The following is a 22,714-nucleotide window of genomic DNA, read 5'->3' on the forward strand; positions in this document are numbered from 1 at the left end:
CACGACAAGTGCCTGGCTGTGCTGAGCTTAGGAGGCTCCATTAGGGCTATCGGCTCATTCCTTAATGTTCCCTCAGGCTCATCAGTGAGGTAATTTCTGGGGTACTATGAAGGTGTCAATATGTTTTATCTCCTTAGCTTTCTCCTAGAATAGCCAATCAAGCAACAAATATTTTTTGCATGCCATGGGAAGGAAGCCTTCCCATGGCAGTTAGTGTTACAGGATTAGGCAGACCTCTGAGAAGGGCAAGAGAGGGAGAACCAAAGAAAGCAGGGTCCAGAGAACTTTGGGACATGGTGTTAGGAGAGCAAATTTTGCTGAGGGTGGGGATGGTGGGGATGGGACACCAAAAGGAAAGAAGGGACTGATGGAAAGGGCCTGAAGAAAGGCACTTCGGGGACTGAGCCCAACATTCCAAGAGATCATTTAATTAACCTAATTCATAACACGTGGGGAAAACATTAGAAAGACAAGGCCAACAGAGCATGAGGAATTCACCAACCTCGTAGTTAGTTCTTGCTCTGGCTTTGGTAACCCTGTCCCAGAGGTTCAGCATCCCTGCCGAACTGCTAGCCAAATCTACCCTAAGCCAAGCCTTAGACAACTGTGAATGTCTCGTGTGTGTGTGTGCGTGCATGTCTCTCTCTCTCTTTTTTTTAAGATTCCATTTATTTGACAGAGAAACACAGCGAGAGAGGGAACACAAGCAGGGGGAGTGGGAGAGGGAGAAGCAGGCTCCCCAGCTGAGCAAGGAGCCTGATGTGGGGCTGGATCCCAGGTCCCTGGGATCATGACCTGAGCCGAAGGCAGACGCTTAATGACTGAGCCACCCAGGCGCCCCATGTGTGAATGTCTCTTAATTGACGTCCTGCCTCCTTTCTTGTCCAGTTCCACCCAAATAGTAGCCAGAGTGATTGGGGAAGGGAGGCATGATTCAAATCACACATCACTCCCTGCTTAAAATCTTTTAGAGCTTCCCTTTGTTCTTGAAATAAAATCAAAATTTCCTACAAAGCCCTGTTACGCTCTCTGGACTCATCTGATAGACTTTCCTGCTCAATCACTATATTCTAAACATATTGTACTCCTTTCTGGTCCTAGAATGTGCTAAACTGTTTCCTAATTCAGGGCCTTTACACCTGTCATTCCCTTAACCCTAACTATTCATTCCCTGGCCTAACTTGATTCCCTCAGCTCTTCACATGGCTGAATCATTGGCAACCTTTGGATCTTTGTACAAATATCACCTCTTTCTTTGACCACTTTATCTGAAAGTGTCCTTTCTTCAGTTTCTGTCTATCCCAACAACCATTTCCTTCATAGCTCTTACAAATTAGCAATTATCTATGTTTATCTTCATAATGGCTTTCCTTCTCTTGTAGAAATTAAACTCCCAGAAGGTAGGGACCTTGTTGTCATATTCATTTTGCTGCCCCCACTGCTAAGCAATGCCTGGCACATAGCAGACACTCAATAAATATTCGGTGAATGAATGAATGAATGGGTAGCAAAGAAAACCAACAACAGAAAATCTTTAGTTTGCTGGTCCCTTCAGGCCAACAGCACAGGTTACAGTCAAATTTGATTGTGTTCAATGTCTTTTCCTTGGCCTTTGTTCTATCATGCTGGGGATTTGACAATTCTTGGGTTTTATCAGTATCCCTTATCTGAGTGCTAGGATAGGACTCTGGCTTTTCTTAATATCTTTGATCTTGTGCTTGACCAAAAAATGTAAGAGAGACCATTTACTTTGTGGGTAAAAGTGCCTGGCAAGGGGGCTAAGATGGGAATATAAAAATCTTGGGGCCTTTGGGGCGCCTGGGTAGCGCAGTCGTTAAAGCGTCTGCCTTCGGCTCAGGGCGTGATCCTGGCTTTCTGGGATCGAGCCCCACATCGTGCTCCTCCGCTGGGAGCCTGCTTCTTCCTCTCCCGCTCCCCCTGTTCCCTCTCTCGCTGGCTGTCTCTCTGTCACATAAATAAATAAAATCTTAAAAAAAAAAAAAAAGGATCTTAGGGCCTTAGAACTGGAAGAGACTTTAAGGATCTTGTCCAAGGAACTTAAGCCTGGCTATGCATTAGAATCATCAGGGGAGCTTTTTGCCACCATACCCACAATACTGTGTTAAGATACAATTTACATACAGTAAAATGCACACATTTTAAGTATCCAGCTTGATGAATTTTAACTTCTATATACACTTATGTAACCACTACTCAGACCAAGGTATAGAATACTTCTTTAACTCCTGAAAGTTCCCTTGTGCCTCCTTCTAGTCAATACCTGTTTTTACCCTTCGGAGGTAACCTCTATTCTTACTCTAACCACCATAAATCATTTTTTCTGTTTTTTTGTACTAAAATAAATAGAATCATACTGAATGAAATCTTTTGTGCGGGACTTATTTCTTCTTTTGCTCAACATATTTTTGAGGTTTTATCCACTTTGTTGCATGTACAAGTAGTTTTTTGTTTTTTGTTTTTTTTGCTGGTTAGTATTTCACTGTAAATACATCACATTCATTTATCCATTCTCTTGGGGAGCTTTTACAAGAAGTAAACCCAAACCTTTCCTAGGCCCACTGAATCTGAATCTCCAGGAATGGAGCCTGGAAGACATATTTTTCATAAGCTTCCAGGTGATTGTGATGTATGGCCATGTGCAAGAAACACTAATTTTGTCCATCCACCCTGGTTCTACAGAGAAGACAACTGAGGCTCAGGGTAGGAAAGGGGTTCCCTAAGTAGACACTTGAACTAGTAAGAGGCAAGACTAGAACTTCTTCCACTGTGCTACTCTTGCCATTGCAAGACAACTCAAACTGCTACTTAGTAATTAGTGACAAAGGCAGGGATGTGAATCATAATCGCTTCCGTTTATTGAGTACCAGCTATATGCCAGACTCTGCTCTAGGCACATTACGTACATTTAATCCTCTTAATAAACTACATATCATAGCTGAGGAAACTGTAACCCAGAGCAGCCCAAAGAACAGAAATAGTGAGTACACGGAGAGACATCAGTCCGAAGTTTGCCTCACTCGGGTCACAGAAGGTTGGCATCTTTTCCTGACGTGGAAAGGAGGAACAGTACAAACTTGTTGGTTTGGGGGCCTCCTGTCCTGGTCCAGTCCAGCTTGCTATGGTAGAAATAAACAAAACCAAACAAAACAGTATTTACCTTGCTTTTCAAGCCCTGGTTTTAGAACTCCTTCAGTTCTGTATATTCAGTGTTCCATCAGTGAAAGTTGTTGACTGTCAGATAAATTAAAAATGTTCCAGCTAAGGAGAGGGTGATATGTTTGCTTAGCTACTTGCTCTTTCTCCTCTACAGACAAGTCTCCCACAGGGGTGGGGACTACAAATGTTGCCAGTGAGTCTGTCAGGGATGCCTCTCCACATATGGGAAGCATGTTTCCCTAAGTGGGGAGGGCCTTGGCTCTTTCAGCAGGGAGTAAACTGACCCTAGCAATTAGGAACTGAAACGGGTCAGAGACACATCTGCTAGTTGAGATGTTGAACCTGGAGTTCTGAGAGTCTTGCAAGCTCTGTTTTTCAATAATGAGGGAGACTGGAAAGTATAAGGGAAGGGCCAGCTGAGGAAATAGAGCGTTCTCTTCTGTAGCTGGTGGGATTGAAGGAGAAGAATGGGAAAGGATGGGGAAGGAGAGAAGAAACCTTGTGGATATTGACAAAGACTCTCCCTGATCCAACTTTAGACTCCTCTGAGGCTTCCCAGCTAGGCCTCCATCTTGGCCCTCATCCTGTCTTTGGCCTGCCTAGCATAGTTTCAGTAAGAATCCCGTCAATTTAGTGAGAATCTCCCCACCCCTAATATCTGATTGAGTTCCTCATCCCCCATCTTTGACGTATAAGGCTGCCTTTAGCAAGAATCCTGTTAGGTCAGTTTAGCAAGAATTCCCCCTATCCTTTGTGTCTCCTTTCAGTAATTTTCCATCTACTGACCCTCACTCTGCTCGTTGGCTATAAATCCACAACTATCTTTGCTGCATTTGGAGTTGAGCCTGATCTCCATCCATTATGGCAACATCCCTACTGAAATAGGCTTAAAGAAAGCCTTCCTTAGTATTTTAACAAGCGTCAGAATGATTTTTTCTTTAATAATACCAAAACGATTTGATCTCTTAGGGTGTTTCTATATATACAGACACATTTGTCTCTTGTGACTGAATTGACTAGTCTAATTTTTATGCTTAACAGATGCCAAATTGTACAATATTCTAATGGGTGGCTTTGGTCTTAGGTGGACAGCCTGCTTCAGGACTGTTCTGCAGAGATCAAGAACCATGTGGCAGGCCCAGGATCCGCCTAAGGGTCCCTGAGTTAGGATTTGAAAGAAGGCTTAATTAAGGCTGTGTTCTTCCTTAAGAAGCAAAAAGACACAAATCAACCAGGCAGCTGCTTGTCAGCATGAAATATGTCTCCATGTTCTACTGAAACAGGGGTCAGAGTCCAGGCTTCCCGGATATTTATTCCCACATTGTACAAGGAATACAATGCTCGTAGGAGCTGCTAAAATGATTACTTTGATCTACTGACATCATTCCCTTCAGTCCGATTTAGTGCTTATTACTCAACAAAGACCTTAGTGGGGACTTCACTGATTTTGTTTTTGTCTCCAAGAAACCACTTCTCTCCCATTTCTTTGCCCCAGATCATGCTGCCTTCTGATTTTCTAAATTCCGCACTCACCAAGCATGGCCTGAAGCTAGGCTGATGGTCTGCTACAGCTCACAACTTTACAGCAGATGGAAAGGAAGAGGCTTTGATGTCAGATGAAATATTCTGCAGAAAAGGATCAAGGGCAGAACCAAGAAAATATAGCTGAACAAATCTTTTTTAAAAAAAGATTTTATTTATTTTAGAGAGAGCACAAGCAGGGGGAGGGGCAAAGGGAGACGGAGAGGGAGAGAATCTCAAGCAGATTCCATGCTGAGCACAGAGCCCTTTACAGGGCTCAATCTTATGACTCTGAAATCATGACCTGAGCCAAAATCAAGAGTTGGACGCTTAATTGACTGAGCCATCCAGGAGCCCCAGAGCTGAACGAATCTTAAGACTATGTATGAATTAGTTCGAAGAGAAAGTAGAAAAAGTTTTGAAACAGATGCCCATGTGTTTCCGGAGTGGGTCAAGATCTTCTGATCCCACAAAGTCCTCCAAGATAACCAAAGAAAACTGAAAGTGGCTCCAGTGTGCCATTCCTACTCCTAGCGTCTCTTCAATGGAAATGGCAAAATAAATGTCCAATGTTGCTGAAGTGGAGAAGATTCATCCACAATTGAAAATATTAACCTGAGCTTTCCTCTGGGCCAATAAAATGTGTGAAAATGGGAATCCACTCTGAAAACTCAAACATTTAGAAAGGAAAAGAAGGCTTTGCCATAAATGGACTTCTGGTTATCTCTTCTACACAGACAGATTGATCCCAAATCCTAAATTCTGCTCTGTGACAATCATTAGAAATCTGATACTTTCTGGTGTCTTTCTGAAGACATTAAAGAAGTGCTAAAATTTGACTTGGAGTCAGAGTTGAGATTTTAGAGTACTTCTTTCTAAGGATTTTTTTTTTTTATTGCTAGGAAATGGAAAAAGCAGAGTAAACAAAAGTAAGAAGCTACTAGTTAGCAGAAGGTAAACTGCTTTGACTAACAAGTTCTTTAAACTTTCCAAAGCAGTAGCAGCTTCACTCATTCTGAAAGCATATTTAAGTTGCCAACTAACTCCATATGCTTCCCCTCAAAGAACAGAGGCCAAAGGAACTTTGTTTCAGACTTTACAGCAGAAGAGGCTTGCTGCTTGTTTGTCTGTAATTTCAAAGACAAGAATAAGAAAACAACCAATCATCCTACAAAAATTATTCCAAACTTCATTCCATCTCATGGGCAGGAAGATTCTCACTGATGCACAATGAAAAGAAGAACTGACTCGTCATCTGAAAAGCAGCAGTAAGCAGACCAGGAGAACAGGCCAGGTTTTATAAGGGAAGCAAAAGTAAAGGGTAGCATTTATTTTACAGAGGGATCTCTAACAACTCAGGTTGTTTGAAACTTAAACCCAGAAAAGAAGATGGGATCTCTGCAGGGAGCAGAAGAAAAGTGTTTCCCTCCTACTTACAGTGCCTTTTAGTCAGCCTCTGTAATGAAGGGAAGCAGAAGCAGAGTGTCTTCCCTCTCCTTAAGCAGCAGAGGCAATGTGTTCCAGTGAGATTTTTAAAAGACCTGGGGAGCTCCCAGCAGCTGGCTTAGCATCTCATCCTTCTGCTTTCAGTCAAGCGAAGACTGTGCCTTCATATTCATTCTGGCAGCCCCAAGGATATCTAACTTCCCTATATTTGTTGTTTGATTTCAAATATTTCTCCTAAGTTTTGGAATTGAAATCGGGGTTGACACAAAAGTTAGAAGAAGTTGAAAAGAAAGTGGTTGCACTGAGGATACTCGGGGCCAAGATTTAATGAGAATTTACTTCAGAATGGATCCCAGGAGATAGAATGAAACTTTGACCTAAGGAATTAACCTGGAAAAACAAATCCTGCCAGAAAAGGGTTTAATTCAGCCTCTTTCAGAAATTCTGGGTGGGCTAAGGAGCACTTGGTGGAGAAATTAAACCCTAGATGGACAGATTGCTGAGGCCTCGCTTGTCTTATTAGTAAAATCTCTTTGGAAACTTTCAATATTGGTCTTACAGTTTTCAAATTTCTATGTAAGTTTCCATCAGTTGAGGGTTCTGCCCTTCTGCTGATTTTGTAGGTTATTAGGCTGTGGCTCTTCTCTTCTCCTTCCTCATTTGGGCTTTACTTGAACAAATTAGAATTACAAGGTCACAATTTATGGCCCCTTGGGTGATGTGAAGCTTAGAGGCTCTGTAGAAGGGAAAAGCTTAAGATAGAGCCCTGCAGCAAGCATTGCCTGTTTTTGTGGGGATGTCAGTGAAAGAGTGTGATAGGAAGTGGCACAGTTCTACATTAATTTAGCCTTATTTGTTTCTCTATATCTATTTTTTTTTCTTTTAAAGATTTTATTTATTTATTTGACAGAGAGAGAGACAGCCAGCGAGAGAGGGAACACAAGCAAGGGGAGTGGGAGAGGAAACAGCGGGCTCCCAGTGGTGGAGCCTGATGTGGGGCTCGATCCCAGAACGCCGGGATCACGTCCTGAGCCAAAGGCAGATGCTTAACGACTGAGCCACCCAGGCGCCCCTCTATATCTATTTTTTTTAATTCCAATATAGTTAACATACAGTGTTCTATTAGTTTCAGATGTACAATATAGTGATTCAACAATTCCATACATCATCCAGTCTTTGTCAAAATAAGTGTACTCTTAATCCCCTTCACCTGTTTCACCCATCTCCACCAACCTCCCCTCTGGCAACCACCAGTTTGTCTCTGTAATTAAGAGGCTGTTTTTGGGTTGTCTCTTTTTTTCTTTGTTGTTTTGTTACTTAAATTCTACATATGAGCGAAATCATATAACATTTGTCTTTCTCTGACTTATTTCACTTAGCAATATTCTTTCTATATCCATCCATTTGTTGCAAATGCCAAGATTTCATTCTTTTTGATGGCTGAGTAATATTCCATTGTATATATACACCACATCTTCTTTGTCCATTCATCAGTCAATGGACATTTGGGCTCTTTCCTCAATTTGGCTATTGTTGATAATGCTGCTATAAACACCATGGTGCATGTATCCCTTTGAATTAGTATTTTTGTATCCTTTAAGTAAATACCTAGTAGTGCAATTGCTAGATCATACCATAGTTCTATTTTTAACTTTTTGAGGAACCTCCATATTGTTTTCCAGAGTGACTGCACCAGTCTGCATCTCCACCAGTAGTGTAATAGGGTTCCCTTTTCTCTGCATCCTTGCCAACACCTGTTGTTTCCTGTGTTATTAATTTTAGCCATTCTGACAGGTGCGAAGTGATATCTCATGTAGTTTTGATTTGTATTTCTCTGATGAGTGATGTTGAGTATCTTTTCATGTGTCTTCTAGCTATCTGCATGTCTTCTTTGGAAAAATGTCTATTCATGTCTTCTGCCCATTTTAAACTGGATTATTTGTTTTTCAGGTGTTGAGTTTTTTTATATATTTTGGATACTAACCCTTTATTGGATATGTCATTTGCAAATATCTTTTCTCATTCTGTAGGTTGACTTTTAGTTCTGTTGATTGTTTCCTTCACTGTGCAGAAGCATTTTATTTTGATGAAGTCCCAATAGTTTATTTTTGCTTTTGTTTCCCTTGCTTCAGGAGACATATTTATTAAGAAGGTGCTATGGCTGATGTTAAAGAGGTTATTGCCTGTGTCCTGTAGGGTTTTGATGGTTCCTATCTCACATTTAGGTCTTTAATCCACTTTGAGTTTATTTTTGTGTATGGTATAAGAAAGTGGTCCAGTTTCATTTTTTTTGTGTGAGTAGCTGTCTAGTTTTCCCAACGCCTTTGTTGAAGACACTGTCTTTTTCCCATTCTGCATTCTTGTCTCCTTTGTCAAAGATTAATTGGCCACACAAAGTTGATTTCTGGGTTCTCTATTCTGTTCCACTGATTTGTGTGTCTGTTTTTGTGGCAGTACCATACTGTTTTGATTACTACAGCTTTGTAGTATACTTGAAACCTGAAATTGTGATACTTCCAGGTTTGTTTTTCTTTTTCAAGATTGATTTGGCTATTTGGGGTCTTTTGTGGTTCCATACAAATTTTAGGATTCTTTGTTCTAGTTTTGTGAAAAATGCTGTTGGTATTTTGGCAGGGATTGCATTAAGTCTGTAGTTTGCTTTGGATAGTATAGACATTTTAACAGTATTTGTTCTTCCAATCCACGAGCATGGAATGTCTTTCCATTTATTTGTGTTGTCTTTGTTTTCTTTCATCAATGTTTCTTAGTTTTCAGGGGACAGGTCTTTCACCTCCTCAGTTAAATTTATTCTTAGGTTCTTTATTCTCTTTGATACAATTGTAAATGGGATTGTTTTCTTCATTTCTCTTTCTGCTGTTTCATTATTAGTGTATAGAAATGCAATGGATTTCTGTACATTGATTTTGTATCCTCAACTTTACTGAATTAATTTATCAGTTCTAGTTCTATCAGCTTTGAGCCTGACACAGGGCTTGATCTCATGACCTGAGCCAAAATCAAGAGTTGAACATGTAACTGACTGAGCTACCCAGGCGCCCCAATCCTTTGCTCCTTTTAAAATAGGGTTATTTGTCTTTCTTTGGTTGAGTTAGAAGAGTTCTTTATATATTCTGGATAAAAAAATCTTTATGAGATAAATTATTTACAAATATTTTCTCCCATTCTGTGGGTTATCTTTTCACTTTCTTGGTGGTGTCTTTTGAGGCACTAAATTTTTTTTTTTAAGATTTTATCTATTCATTTGAGAGAGAGAGAGACAGCCAGCGAGAGAGGGAACACAAGCAGGGGGAGTGGGAGAGGAAGAAGCAGGCTTCCAGTGGAAGAGCCTGATGTGGGGCTCGATCCCAGAACACCGGTATCACACCCTGAGCCGAAGGCAGACGCTGAATGACTGAGCCACCCAGGCGCCCCTGAAGCACAAAAATTTTAAATTTTGATGAAACCCTATTTATCTAAGTTTTCTTTTCATTTTTGCTTTTGGTATCATATATAAGAAACCATTGCCTAACTTAACATCATGAAGATTCCTATGTTTTCCTATTATTTCTATGTTTCCTTTTCCCAAAGATTTTATTTATTAGAGAGAGACTGAGAGAGACAGAACAAGTGGGGGGAGAGGGACAGAGGGAGAGGGAGAAGCAGATTCCCTGCTGAGCTGGGAGTGTGACGTGGGGCTCAATCCCAGGACCCTGGGATCATGACCTGAGTCAAAGGCGGATGCTTAACCAATTGAGCCACTCAGGTGTCCCTTATTTCTATGTTTTCTTTTAAGAGTTTTATAATTTTAGGTCTCACACTTAGGTTTATGGTCCATTGTGAGTTAACTTTTGTATGTGGTGTGAGGTAAGGGTCTGACTTCAATATTTTGCCTGCGTTTTTCCAATTGTCCCGGCAGCATTTACTGAAGACTGTTCTTTTTCCCACTGAATGGTGTTAACATGCTTGCCGAAAATCAATTTACCAAGGATGAATTGATTTATTTCTGAACGCTTAATTCTATTCCACTAATCTATATGTCTTTCTTTATGCCAATACTATAATTTTTCATTTCTGTGTCAACTTGACTAGACCATGGGGTGGCCAGACATTTGGCTGTTATTTCTAGGTATGTGACTGTGGACTTCCACTCACCAAGACCAACCTGGCTATGGCCAACACTGAGTCTCCAATCTTCCAGCAGCAGAGACTAACAATGAATCCCAAATATGGCACCATTCCCTGAGATGACCAGCCAGCTACCTGGTGGCAGGTTAATTATATTAAACCATCTCAATCATGGAAGGGACGGCATTTTGTTCTTACTGGAATAGACACTCTCAATTTGGATTCACTTTCTTGGCACACAGTGTTTCTGCCAAAACTACCACTCATGGACTTATATAATGTCTTATCTATAGTCATGGTATTCCACACGGCATTGCTTTTGACCAAGGAACTCATCTCACAGCAAAAGAAGTGCAGCAACGGGCCCACGCTCAAAGAATTCACTGGTCTTATGTTCCCTAACATCCTAAAGTAGTGGGATTGATAGGATGTGGAATGGCCTTTTGAAGACTCAGTTGCAATGCCAGCTAGGTGGCAATATCTTGCAGGACTGCGGCAAGGTTCTCCAAAAAGTTGTATATGTTCTGAATAGATGGTACTGTTTCTCTGATAGCCAGGATTCACAGGTCCAGGGATCAAGGGGTGGAAATGGAAGTGGCACCACTTACTATTGCCCACTAGCAAAATTTCTGCTTCTTGTTCCCATGACTTTATGCTCTGCTGGCATACAGGTCTTAACTCCTGGGGCAGGAATGCTTCCACTAGGAGACACAACAGATTCCATTGATCTAGAAGTTAATACTGCCACCCAGCCACTCTTCATGGTCTTGAATTAACAATCAAAGAAGGGAGTTACTGTACTGGCTGGGGTCATTGATCCTGACTACCAAAGGAAAATTGGACTACTACTCCATTTTGTGTGTTTGTGTGTGTGTGTGTGTGTGTGTGTGTGTGTGTGTATCTCCTATTGGTTTTGTTTCTCTGGAAAACCATCACTAATACAAGTACCATGCTATTTTGATTACTATAGCTTTGTAGTAAGTTTTGCAACTGGAAGTGTGAATCCTCCAACTTTGTGCTTCCTTTTCAAGAGTGTTTTGGCCATTTAAGTACCTTGCATTTCTATATGAAATTTTGGATCAGTTTGATACTTTATGCAAAGAAAAGACATCTGGAAATTTATAGGGATTAAGTTGAACCTGTGGCTTAATTTGGGGATTACTGCCACCATAACAATATTAAATCTCCCAATCCCTGAACTTGGGATGTCTTTCTGTTTATTTAAATCTTTAATTTTTCAACAAATTTTTTTTGGTTTTCAGTGTACAAATCTTGCACTTTTTAATTAAATTTATTCTTAAGTATTTTACTCTTTTTGATGTTATTTTACTTGGAATTGTTTTATCAATTTTATTTTCATGTTACTAACTGCTGATGTATAAAAATATAATTGATCTTTGTATTTTACTTGCTTATTAGTTCAAATAGTTTTTTGTGGATTCCTAGGATTTGTTGTGTACAAAATGCTGTCATAGGGGAATAAATCATGTCAATAGAGATAGTTTTACTTCTTTCTCTCAAATCTGGACATTTTTTTCTTTTTCTTGCCTAATTGCGCTGACTAGACCCTCCAGTACAGTGTTGAATAGAAGTGGTTATGGAATGGACTTAAAAAAAAAATTCAAAACAATTTCTGACTCTCTCTCTCTTTTTTTAAGATTTTATTTATTTATTTATTTGACAGAGAGAGCAACGAGAGCACAAGCAGGGGGAACAGTAGAGGGAGAGGGAGAAGCAGGCTCCCCGCCGAGAAGGGAGCTCGATGTGGCCTTGATCCTGGGATCATGACCTGAGCCAAAGGCAGATGCTTAACCATCCGAGCCACCCAGGCGCCCCCAATTTCTGACTCTTACCTCTCTTAACTCTCCTGTTCCACATGCCTTAGAAAGGAGGTTTGGTTTTGAATTGTGACTTTCTCTAGAAAGGAATCATCTCCTTTTAGGTGCTTACTGGTTAATGATCAGGATGAATGGGATAAAGAGTTATATAGACCTATTTTTGAAATTCAGGAGTTCTGCCTGGCCATTCCTGGGCATAATGTGCCTTTCTTTCTGCCAACAGCAGTTTCAGGTCAGCATGGTTGTTATACCCTCTTGGGGATAGCCCAGCCAAAAGGATGTCTTGGTATTCAAACATAATTCTGGTTCAGCCATCTGGATTCTCTAGTTAGACTGACATGGTCCTAAATCATAAGAACAATGACTAGTTGGTTCAGTATGCTACTCATTAAATCTTCCTGCAGTTGCCTGAGCCAGCTAAGGTGGGGACATACTGTGTCTCCATCAATTTTTTTTCAGAATGATGGGTCTCACATTTGACTGTTTGAAATGAAAATTTTGGTGTCTGTAGGAAGAAATGCGAAAAGGTGGAAAGGGATAGGACATACTGATTTTGTGGCTATGGAAGGACAGTAACAACCCTAGCATCTGGAGAAGGAATATCTGAAGCCCTAGGAAATGTAGGGGACAATTAATGTTCTTTTCCCTTTAGATTTAGCACTGCAACCTGGCAAAACAATCATATGGTTTGTGTGAGGCAGTTTGCTATCACGCTGACGCTGACAATCTCAACTCCTGCCAGACTTGTCTTTCTTGTTCATGTGCTATGAAAACAAACAAAAAAAAGTCATGTGGACATGGTCTGACACTGTATCTTTTGTGCCTGATGCTATCAACATCAGCCGACAAAGAGGGATACCCCATTCCCCCCGCATATGTGTGCAAACACACAGACTGGCATAACCATGTTTCAATCTGACCGGTACAAAATCATATGCATCTTCTGTTGTCTGAGTGGCCTTGGTTGTGCTATGAATGGTGATTGAGACTAGCCTTAGACCACATTCTGGCTGTCTGAAATATGACCAGTTGATCCTCTCTGAGACTTATTCATAGTTGGCTGAGTCTGGAATCCTGGCAGACATAGCTGAGGTTAATGCTATAGATTGGCCTAATCCTGATGCTTGGGAGACTTGCTGACAGTAGCCTATGCTATATGAGATAAACGGAATGGATTTGGTTACAGCCCCTATCAGCCAAATTAATCAAAGTGGCCAAGAGAATGGCTTCCGCCAGAAGCCAAGATGATGTAGAACAGAGGTTGGATGTTGCTGGGAGATACTCTGTCATGGGCCTCCTATGCTCCTCTTCATCTTATAGAGTATTCCAAGAGTGAAAGGTATTCTTTACCGTTACCCAGCTCTATATCCAGGCTATTGCTCAGGACTGTCTTTGTAGCAAGCAACCTTAAAGTATGAGGTGATCCTTCCGTAGGACAAAAAGCAGGATTGCATACAGTGGATTGCCAAAGCTCATAGACATGGAGAACAGATTGGTAGTTGCCAGAGGTGGGACTGGGGTGAGGGGAGCAAAGTGGGAGAAGGAAGTCAAAAGATACAAACTTCCAGTTATAAAATAAATAAGTCAGGAGATGTAATGTACAGCATGGCAATTAGAATTAATAGTACTATGTTGCATATTTGAATGTTGCTAAGAGTATATCTTAAAACTTCTCATCACAAGAAAAAAAATTCTGTTACTATGTAGTGATGGATGTTAACTAGACTTATTGTGGTGATCATTTTGCAATATATAAAAATATCAAATCATTATGTCATATACCTGAAATTAATATAATGCTATATATTCACTATACTTCAATAAAAATATTACATGATATACAAATAAAATAAACTGTAGATGTTGCAATGCAACAAAACAGTGGGCTCCCCAAGCTGTTTCTCTTACGTAAAACATTTCACCATGTTGCAGACATCTATTTAGGTCTCTGTATTGTCCCTGGTGAAGTTGGGAGCAAGGGGAATGGATGTAAAAAATTGATGCTCATGCTGCTTGTTGTATGGTGAGTAATAAAATACTTTGTCTCATCCAGTACATTTTTCATCTCTATAAATTTGATTTGGGTCATTTTTTTTTATCTTCCATGTCTCCATTTAACATGGTCAACCCTTTCTTTCACTTCTTTACATTAGGATACAGTAAAAATAACTATTTTAATGTCCTTGCTACTAATTCTATCATATGTATCATTTCTTTTTTTTTTTTAAGATTTTTTTATTTATTCGTTTGACAGAGATAGAGACAGCCAGTGAGAGAGGGAACATAAGCAGGGGGAGTGGGAGAGGAGGAAGCAGGCTTATAGCGGGGGAGCCTGATGTGGGGCTCGATCCCATAACGCCGGGATCACGCCCTGAGCCGAAGGCAGACGCTTAACCGCTGTGCCACCCAGGCGCCCCCATATGTATCGTATCATTTCTGAGTTGGTTTCTATTGATTTATTTTTATCCTAATTATGGGTCATATTCTCTGCTTCTTTAAATGTACAGTAATTTTTTTTGGATTACCAAACATCGTGAACCAACTACCACTGTGTTATATATTTTATATTCTTGAAATATTCTTGAGTTTTGTTCTGGGATTTAGTTAAGTTACTTGGAAACAGCTCTATTCTTTAAGGTCTTGATTCTAAGCTTTCTTAGACTGGACTAGAGCAGCCTTTAAACTAGGACTAATTTTTCCCCAACGTTCAGGCAAAACCCTTCTGAATTCTCTTCCTGATGCTCTGTGAATTATGTGGCTTCCCCTACCCCCGCCCCCGAATGGTGGGAATAGGCACTAGTCCCAGCCCTGTGTGATCACTGCTATTTTTTTCCCTGCTAATCCTTTAAGTGGTTCTTTCCCCAGCCTCAGGTAGTTTCTTCATTCCTCTCTGATTCTCTACCCTGTAAACTCTATATGCAAACTCTATGTAAACTCTATAAAGGTGAGTCTTTAGACGCCTCAAGTCAGGGAGATTGCCAGTTTGCCTGGATTTCACCTCACTGCACCATGGGCTGGAAATTACAGTCATTAAGTCACTTATTTTCCATCTTTCAATGATCACTGGCTTTCATAACTTGGTGTCCATTAAAACCACTGTTTCATATATTTTGTCCCATTTTTTAGTTGTTTAGGGGGAGGGTAAGTTTAGTACCAGTTATTCCATCTTGTTTGGTTGTGTTCATTCTATTTCATGTAACAAAGTTAAGGTCCTGAATAGAAGTATGCTGTGTTCTTAACCATCTGTAAGAGTCAGGTACATACATACTATCCTAAACTCTTATCAGCAGTGTAGTTGATAAATTTCCAGTATTCTACCTCTTAGGGGAGTAATCAAGTGTCAAAAACATGACTTTGGAGTTGGTCAGACAACTTGGGTTTAACTTCTGCCTTTATCATTAGCTAGTTATATAACCATGGACAGGTTCTTGAGCTTCAGTTTTCTCATTTGGAAAATGAGAATAATACCTATTTATTAGAGTCGTTGAAATAACTAATAAAAAATGTGTATCCTAATGGCTGGTACATAGTAAAATCTCAATAAATGGTAGCTATTATTACCAAAGCCACTTGTCTTACTAGTAACATCAGTTTCTGCATAGGTACTCAAATTTGATAAACTGTAAGCCAAGTGAGGACATTGCTGCTTTATTGCAAAGCTGTCATTTATCTTAAAATTAACTTTTGCAGCTTTCTTGGATGGCCCTATCTTGTGGACAATTTATGATGATGTTTTTTAATTGTGCTTCTTGATGATACCAAATTTATATTCATAATGGCCCAGAAAATGCACTAATTAATATAAATTACGTACATAATACACAGGTAGAATGTTTTTGTTAATATGGTCAGTTGATATATGAGACACATGTTCTAAAATAGCTATAGATCTATTGTCGTGGTTACTAAGTAAATATTCAAAGTCAATGGTGTTTGTATAAGCCAACAATAACTTAAAAACAATAATAGCAAAATAAAAATATCTCATTCACAGCACAAAGAATTACAAAAATAAAATAAATAGGAATACATTTAAGCAACTACGAGGATATATATGAAAAAAGCTATAATCTCTATTGAGAGACACAGGAAAAACTTGAATAAGTGGAAAGACAAGCTATTTTCCTTGATGGTAAGAATTATTACAGTAAACAAAAACTGCCCCCAGATTAATATATAAATTTAACATTATCTCTACCTAAACCCCAATGAAATTTTTATTTTTTAAATTGCGTCTGAGGTTCATTTGAGAAAACTGTGTTCCAAAGATTGTCAGCCCATCTTGGTTGTGCAATTTCAACAGGGATTAAGCCAGTGTGGGAGCCACAGATGCTACTCTACCACTCTTTTACATCATTTCATTAGAGGCATCTCAGAAGTCCTAGTAGGACAATCCCAGGAGTCCTCTTTGGTTGTCTTGATTTTCTCAAGCAAGCACATTCTGTTAGACCCCCAAATCTGGAAAGCTTCTTCCTTTTTTTACTCCAGTCTCTACAGAGTCACTGAAGAAAATGTACACATGTTTCTGATTCATTACTATGTTATGAGGATCATTCTTAAAAACCTTTTGACGTCTATAAGCCTTTAGAGCCACTCAGTAGGACTGTCTATTAGTCAGTCTCCTGGAAATAGTACCTCCTTCCATTTCATTGCCAGTGGAGCAGAATGGCTATGATTAGGAAGAACAGTTCTGAAGCTGGATGTGGTGAAGTCACATGGATCTTGAGAAGGAAGACATGCAAACACCCACTCCTCCTGGGGAGGCAGTGTATCTTTCCCTAAATGTCTCTCATGTGTTTCCTCTGAGCGCCATTTGCATTAGTATCACCTTAAGAGCTTGTTAAAGATCCCTGGGCCCCACTTTAGATCTATTAAGTCAGGATCCCAGGATCTAGGTCCTGAATACCTGTTTTTCACAAGTTTCTCTACATGCTAAGCATTCTAAAATGCCCCCTACTCTTTCTCTAGTTTTGGAGTTGCTCAATCTAATACTGCCCTCTAAACAATGGTTCTCAGAATTCCTACCAGTTTTTAAAAAGGTACTTCACAGGTCCTGAGCCCTAAACCTCACAGAAAGACTCCTAAGGCCTGGGCTACTTATAAGAAAAAAGATATCCTAGAGGTAAACATTCTCTATATCCATAAACCGTGTCCATTCTTTCTCTAAAATGTCCCCTACTCTTTTCTATTTCTATTCTGGCTGCCATACCCTAGAGACCCTTATCACCATAATTAGACTCACACACAGCCTTTTTTAGTCTGTATGACATCAATCTTCCTTCTCTCAAATCTTTCCCATTACTACCCCCTGCCCACCTGCTCAAAAGCCTGAAAGAACTCTTAGTATTAACCATATCAAATCTAAACTCCTTTGTTTTCCAGGCCCTTTACAATGTATCCCATTTTGCTTTATTTTCCACTATTGTACACATGCTTTCCATTTACTGCCCACAGACATGTTCTGCTCATCTCAACCCATGGGACAGATTTATCTCAGTGCTCCCAAAGCATGGTATAAGGCGTCAGAATAGGGGTCCAATAAATGTGAGCCAACTGACTCAGCAGTTGGCATTTGTTTCCCTTTTGATGCCCTCCCTTTTTCTACTTAATCCCACAAATCATTCAAGTATCATATTCTGCTTACAGACTTCCCAAGTTTCTCTAGCTCTTATGGCCTCCATATTTATTAGGCAGAAAACAAACAAACAAAAAACAAAGAAGAGGAAAAAAGGAAGAGCGAGAGGAAGAGAGGGAGGAAGGGAGAGAAGGAGGGAAGAAAACTTCCCCACAACACAGAATTGGCTTTAGGAGTTGCAAAACCAAAGGCAAGAGAAGGAAAGGCTAGTAGTCTGATAACCCACTTTGAAGCTATTCAGGAAACAGTTCAGTTAGGAATGTTCATTGGCTTTCTATAGCGCCATATAATCAGTATTATTCTGTTCAGAACACATATACTGTCAGTATTCCTTGCTAAGTGTTTCTTTCTGTTTCCCCCATGTTAGTTCAGGATTCATTTCTTCCTGCTTCCCTGATGGCCCATATTGAGCTAAATGCCCCCTTCTCCATGCTCCCACGGGACCCTGGTGTTTACTTTTAACTCAATATCTTATACTGAAAGTGCTTGTTTGTGAGTCTGACTCACCCTTAGACTACGAAATTTCATGAGACAAGGTCCAGGCTTACTTGTCTTTGTATTACCTCTATAGACTCTGTACAAGTAGATGCTACAGAAATGGCCTCTGAAGTAACTAGGCGGTAAGCTTTGGAGGGTGGGAAACCATGTTTTACACTTCTTTTTATATTATGAATAACAAGCTCAGTGTTTAGGTGTTAAGAAAAAGCTTGTTAATGTTAATATTTCTGTGCTCTGCTCCTCATAACCTTACCCTTACCAAACCCTAGTTACTGAGCATTTAGTAAATACTCAACAGACTCTTACTGAGATTAATGAGGGTGGCACTGTGAGGGAAAAAGCAATAAACAAATCCATTAATTATACTGTTTAGAAATTCGTGCTTCGTCTAATTGTTAATAAGAACTTCTGCCTCACTTTCATACTTTCAAAGAATATGCTTTAGAGCCAGGCAGAATTAGATTTGCCTGGCTCCAAAGCTTATTAGCCTCATGGCTCTTCAATTTTGCACTAGCTATTTGAGCTTTGGTAGGGCCTTTTAGAGCCCTAAATTAAAAATGGAAATGACAGAGGGCACCTGGGTGGCTCAGTTGGTTAAGCGTCTGCCTTTGGCTCAAGTCATGATCTCAGGGTCATGGGATCAAGCCCTCCTTCGGGCTCCCTGCTTGGGGAGTCTGTTTCTCCCTCTGCCCCTCTCCCCTGCTCATGTTCTCTCTCTCTCTCTCTCAAATAAATAAAATCTTTAAAAAAATAAATAAAAATGGAAATAACAGTACATATTCTGTAGGATCCTTATGAGGACTAAATGTGATAATATATATAAGGTGTCTTAGCACCATACTTAGTACACAATAGGCATCAACCAAAGTTAGCTATTGCTTCTTGATCCTGTCGTTCCTCAAGAGGGTCACTTGGGTCACACAATATCTACTGGATTATAAGATATTATCTAGTCTAGCCTATGGTTAGGTTTCCTGTTCTCACACTACTTGTTCCATAAGACCTATTAGTCTATATCTATATACATTTGAGTGTGTAATATGTATTACTTGGTAGTGTGTGTATGCACATCTATATGGCTGTGTGTGTACATCTGTGTGCAAGAGCCATAGGCTTTCAGCTATCCTTGCATTTGATTTGAGAAACTTCAGAGGCTTTAATTAAAATCACTACATAGGGGGCGCCTGGGTGGCACAGCAGTTAAGCGTCCGCCTTCGGCTCAGGGTGTGATCCTGGCGTTATGGGATCGAGCCCCACATCAGGCTCCTCTGCTATGAGCCTGCTTCTTCCTCTCCCACTCCCCCTGCTTGTGTTCCCTCTCTCGCTGGCTCTCTATCTCTGTCAAATAAATAAAGAAAACCTTTAAAAAAAAAATCACTACATAGGGCACATTGTCCTTTCCTCTTGCTGCTTTCACCTCCACCTACCTGATTTCCCCTGTTAAATGAAAATATAGTGAGAAGTTCCTGGATTAAGCTACAGTGAGCAGATTCCACTATCAACATGTAAAAGCAAATAGGGAGTACTCCCTAGTATTATCAAGTTATAAAACCCAGATGCTGCTATAGCTCACAACGGAAAAACGATGAATGGGTAATGCCACTTTGCTTCAGTGGGAGTGAATGAAGGTAATGAGTGAGGGGATATTATCTCCAACTTCCCATTTTCTGGGGAGAGTAGGTGAGTGGAAAATTTATAAGGCACACCAAGTAGCGTTGGTGAGTAGCTCCAAACATCAGTTCTGTTTGTGGCATCTCTCATTCTGGTCTGAGTGCCTATGGCAGATTTCCCCCCCTAATAATGCTGAAGCCAAACCTCCATGCTAGCAATTTTTATCCCTCTAGGTAATTGTCAATTATTTCCAGAATCATTAGGAAAGCCTAAAAATATTTTCCAAAACAAAGTTGATTTTAATTAACATATATATACATACACACATATATTTAATATATAATATACATATATATTATATGTATACATATACATATGTATATGTATATATATCTACTTCTAGCAAAGGCTGGCTACTTAGGCTGCTGCACACAAACATCTTGCTGAGAACAATTAGGAAAGGTGAACAAATTATTATTTTTTAAATGCCAATTTGAAAGCATAGAAGAGCTAACAAAGCAATGGTAATTTGCTGGTCCAAGATCTGGAAAAAAAGGGAAGCTAAAAAAGGTGAGCTGGTGTTTGGGGAAACCCTGAAGATAACTGCTGATTTCAAAAACAGGAACAGCACTGAGAAGGTGAAAAGAACTTTCAGCAATTTCCCTGACAGGAATGGCAAGACAAAAATTATTGTAAAGAGCATGAAAAGGAAGAAGGGCCCTGGTAAACACCCCAGGCTTTCAACTGGGATCATGAAGGACTTTACCCTAGGGATAAAGATGAACTGGAAGTAGACCAGTACTCATAAGAATTGAAGCTCAGCTTTGAATTTTTCAGACATTTATTGGATGAAGGTATGCAGGCCCTAGCCCATCTATTGGACAGAAATAAAAGTAAATCCTCTCTGGAGGGATATAACGTCATATAGAACTTCAAATCATCTCTGGAGTTCAGCAAGCTCTTTCAAAGAAATTGACAATGTGATTCTAACATTTATATGGAAATGCAAAGGACCCAGGACTTAGAATAACCCAAATGATATTGAAAAAAAGGAAGAACAAAGTTAAAGTACTTATACTCCTGAGTTCAGAATTTATCATAAAGCTACAGTAGACTTACAATAGAAGTAGAAAGAAATAGATTAATAAACAGAGTCAAGTCTAGAATAGGCCCAGACATATACAGTTGATTAATTATCAACTAAGACACCAAATCAATTCAATTGGGAAAGGTAAGTCTATTTAACAAATTGTGCTGAAACAACAGGATATCTGTATGGAAAGAATTCTGATCCTTACTGCACTCCATACACAAAAATAATTCAAGTTGGATCATAAACTTAAATGTAAAAGCTAGAACCATAAATTTTCTAGAAGAATATCCTTGCAACCATGGAATAGGCAAAGCTTTCTTAGGCATAATGTAAAATGTAATAACCATAAAAGTAAAAAGCAAAATATTGGACTTTAAGAAAATTAAATTTTTTGTTCATCAAAAGACACCATTTTGAAAGTGAATAAGCAGGCAACCAACTAAGAAAAAAATATTCCAATATATATACATGGCATAAGATTTGTGTTTACAAAATATGAAGAACTACAGAGAATTCCAGGAAGAAGATCAAGTAAGAAGCACAGGGAATCTGTCTCTCCACCTAGACACCACTTGAACTGACAGAATCTGTCTAATGTAACTATCTAGGTATTCTAAACTCTGCTGAAGGCTTATGATTTCCAGGGAAAAGCATGCACAGTAAGTTGTGCTTAATTTTGGCTCTTAGCACAGTACCAGCTACCTGTGACAGTCGGCTGTGCACATGTTCCTGGAGGAGCTTGCACATAGCTTGCTGAACCAGGGTGGACAAAAAAAAACCCTCCAGATATCAGGATATGTGCTCTGATTGCTGATTCCTGCTTCTGATCACAGGTACAGACAAAAAAAAAGGGGGGTGATCAATATTGTTGCACTTCCCCACATTGTTGCAAGCCCCTTGCTCCACAGCCAAAGTGACTTTCAGTAGATTTAAAGGGCCAGCACCCATTTTCCCTTTCATTTCTCTCTTTTTCCCTTTTCAGAAGTCAGACATTATGGAAGCCATAGTGGGACATTCAGAAACAACCACATACACAAGGGAAATTAAAAAGTGACCATAGAAAGGCTTAAGAAGAAAGACTTAAGAAGACCTTAAATTTATGCCTCAGGCTGATCCTGGGCAAAGAAACAGTCTACCACAATCAACAAAGCAAAATAAAAAATAACAAAAACAACAAACCTTGGAAAAGGAAGAGAATGTGAATTCCAGAGATAGCACATTATGATTCAAATATCCAGTTTCAAAAAAAAAAAAAAATCACAAAGCCCATAAAGAAATAAGAAAATATGGCCCTTCAAAGGAAAAAAAAAAAAAGAATAAATCAACAGAAACTGCCCCTGAAAAAGACCTGATATCAGAAACACTAGCCAACTTTAAAACAACCATCTTAAGGATGCTTGAAGAACTAAATGAAGATGTGGAGAAAGTCAGGAAAACAATGTGTAAACAAAATAGAAATGTCCACAAAGAGTTGGAAAACATAAGAAGAAATCAAAAAGTAATTCTGGAGCTGAAAAGTACAACTGTAAAGAAAAATTCACTAGAGGAATTCAAAGGCCGAAGAAAGAATCAGTGAACTTGAAGATAAGACAGTAGAAATTATCACATCTGAAGAACAGAAAGAAAAAAGAAAAGTGAACAGAACCCAAGGGACCTGTGGGACACCACTGAGTTGACCAACATATGCATTTTAAGGGAAGGTAGAAGAGAAAGAGAGAGGGGTTGGGTTGGAGAGGGAATCGGGCAGGTGGAATATGTGAAGAAATAATG

At 39.6% G+C, this 22,714-nt stretch overlaps 1 protein-coding gene across 5 annotated transcripts in view; it reads right to left on the reverse strand.

Moving 5' to 3' along the window:
• ASIP (agouti signaling protein) overlaps positions 1 to 22,714 on the reverse strand; it is a 117,045-nt gene that overhangs the window by 12,949 nt on the left and 81,382 nt on the right. The window contains exon 1 of one of the 5 annotated variants that reach the window (XM_087853651.1): positions 3,179 to 3,488. The exons of the other annotated variants lie outside the window; for them this stretch is intronic. The gene's annotated coding sequence lies outside the window, so the exon portion shown is untranslated. Of the gene's footprint in view, positions 1 to 3,178; positions 3,489 to 22,714 lie in introns of those variants that run through there. 5 annotated transcript variants of the gene reach the window in all.

This window comes from Ursus americanus, chromosome 22 (assembly GCF_024610735.1).
Source record: "Ursus americanus isolate L20-20 chromosome 22, mUrsAme1.1.p, whole genome shotgun sequence".
Taxonomy (NCBI): Eukaryota; Metazoa; Chordata; class Mammalia; order Carnivora; family Ursidae; genus Ursus; species Ursus americanus.